The sequence below is a fragment of the Nanorana parkeri genome, unplaced genomic scaffold (assembly GCF_000935625.1).
Source record: "Nanorana parkeri isolate BGI_ZX_2015 unplaced genomic scaffold, ASM93562v1 scaffold5, whole genome shotgun sequence".
Classification (NCBI taxonomy): Eukaryota; Metazoa; Chordata; class Amphibia; order Anura; family Dicroglossidae; genus Nanorana; species Nanorana parkeri.
The window spans coordinates 5763899-5765794 of record NW_017306273.1 but is presented as its reverse complement, the minus strand read 5'-3'; the positions used below and the strand labels follow the sequence as shown (position 1 = coordinate 5765794).

The 1896-nt window shown below is 48.0% G+C and overlaps 1 protein-coding gene across 2 annotated transcripts in view; it reads left to right on the top strand.

The window, feature by feature from the left end:
- KIF1B (kinesin family member 1B) overlaps positions 1–1896 on the top strand; it is a 132936-nt gene that overhangs the window by 37337 nt on the left and 93703 nt on the right. The gene's annotated exons all lie outside the window — the stretch shown is intronic.

Sequence of the window (1896 nt, the reverse complement as noted above, 5' to 3'; positions counted from 1 at the left end):
GTAGGAAGGTACCCGAGGGGCCCCATCAAAATTTTGCTATGGGGCCCCCTTGATCTACAGTTACACCCCTGATCCTGTCCAATCAATAACAATGCATATGGGTGAAGCATGAAACATGGTCCAAACTTGCCCTTTATTCAGCTGTGTATTGAAAGTACATGAGGCTCAATCCACAAAGCTTTAGCAGCAGCCTAATGCGTAGTGGTTAGCGCTTCTGCCTTGCAGCACCGGGGGTCCTGGTTCAAATCCCGGGGCAGTTCACTATCTGCATGGAGTTTGCATGTTCTCCCTGTGCTTGGCCTGTGACGTGGCCAGCAGCCAGATTCCCGCTCACAGTAGTCAGATTGGTGGAATTCGGCTGCTGTTTGGTTGCGGTGGGATATAAATCAGCGCGCGCTGCGTTATTCTGCCGGCCTGGAGTAGACTGCGCGCTCCCCTGTATATATATGGCCTTATCAGCCTTGCTCTCCAAACAGCAACTGTACAGACAGTATTTATAGCAACTGAGTCCACAGAAGCAGCTGGAGAGGCGGCTTTTCCAGCATTCTCCGACGCTCCTTGCCTTCATGCACAACTTCATCTTTCATTCATGTCTTTCTTTCCCTTTCCCAGAATCCTCTGCTGGCTGCAGATCTCAGACCTTTGTGTCTTGCACGCTCCCTTCTGTCTGCATGCTAATTTCATACCTTTCCCGGGTTTTTTTTATTCACTCCGTCCTCCCAGAGGCTTTAAATTCTTACATTTGCTGTGATAAAGCGGAGGTCTGGGGATCTGAAGACTGGCAGTGATAGGGTCAGAGGTGGCTGGTTTATGACATGTTTGCCATGATGCTCGGCAAGCTAAAACATCCTCTGAGACCAAAGGAGCAGTCTGTCCCAGCGACGGCCAATGGGGACATGGGTCTGTCTTTAGAGAGCATTTCCCCCTCACTATGAGAAAAAGGACCGCTGTGTCTTCAGGACAGAATTTCAAATCTTACCTGAGCAAACTGAAGAGAGAAGCTGATTGGTTGCCATAGGCAACTGCTCCAGATTTTGTCAGCTCCGCTCTTGATAAATTACCCCCAATGGGTTTTCGGTGGGCTGACTGAGTTCAATTTAGATTCAGACAAGGTGTAGCAGAGTTCTTCTTTAGGGATTATGTCGTTCTGGTGACCTAAATCTGCTTGTCAGACTTTGTTCTGAGCGATGCTCCAGGTTCAGACATTAAACGGCTCCCCCTGTCTCCCCCCTTGAAAACCCTTTTAGCTGAACTGAGATTCCTGTTAGCAGAGGGGCCCCCGAAGCAGCTCCGGACGTCAGCCATCTGTCCAAGGCTGCTGTATAATCCACACACTGCAGGTTCTTCATCTGATAACACTCCCTGGTGGTATAGATTGTTAGAGTGAGTAAGCTGCACATCCCGGGGGAAGGAACACTTCGGTCCAGGATATCACCACTTCTCCGAAGATGGCTACAGACATGAGATAACAATCGCCTTATCTGGCTGAATGGGAAAAATCTCAAGTCCGACAGCAGCGGTTGGCCACCAACTTGTGGGGGAAAGATTGATCAGGCTTTCTGAAAACCTTCTCTGAGAGCTATCTCCAGGAGATTTCTACCTCCTCCTTCCACGTAGACATATAGGCCATAAATGTGAACTTTAGCTGAACAATACGTTTATGTGATAGCCAACCGAGAGGTGGACCTTTGTGCCTCCAGGTCTGACTGCCCTTTCATGTCTAAGTGCATGTCTATATATAGTCGATTAGTTGATAGTCGATTAGTTAGCCGATTACTAAGTTCGGTTAATCGGATAAAAAAAAAAAAACAAATGGCTCCAGTGATGGACTACTAGTTTGTATTGAGATTGTAGTCCATCACGTGAGCAAGCTTGCAGCGGTGGAAGTTAAAAAAA